A 254-nucleotide genomic window follows, 5' to 3' on the forward strand; every position below is an offset into this window, starting at 1 on the left:
TCGCGGCGACAATCCTGAGACCGACGGTGCCGTCGTCGAAAAGGGCAGGTGAGATTTTGGGTGCGCTCGGTTGGGTCGCTTTAAAAAGCCTTTTTTTCTTGCTCCACATTAGAACTGAGATGGGTTTTTGATCATTCATTGGCTTGAAAGAGAACGAAGGAGAAGAGAGAGAGAGAGTTCTCTTCACTCCCCACCCTCTCTCTCTCCCTCTCTCTCTAACTCTCCCTCTCTCTCCCCCCCCCCCCCCTCCCCAA

Source organism: Asparagus officinalis, chromosome 5 (genome assembly GCF_001876935.1).
Source record: "Asparagus officinalis chromosome 5, Aspof.V1, whole genome shotgun sequence".
NCBI classification, from domain to species: Eukaryota; Viridiplantae; Streptophyta; class Magnoliopsida; order Asparagales; family Asparagaceae; genus Asparagus; species Asparagus officinalis.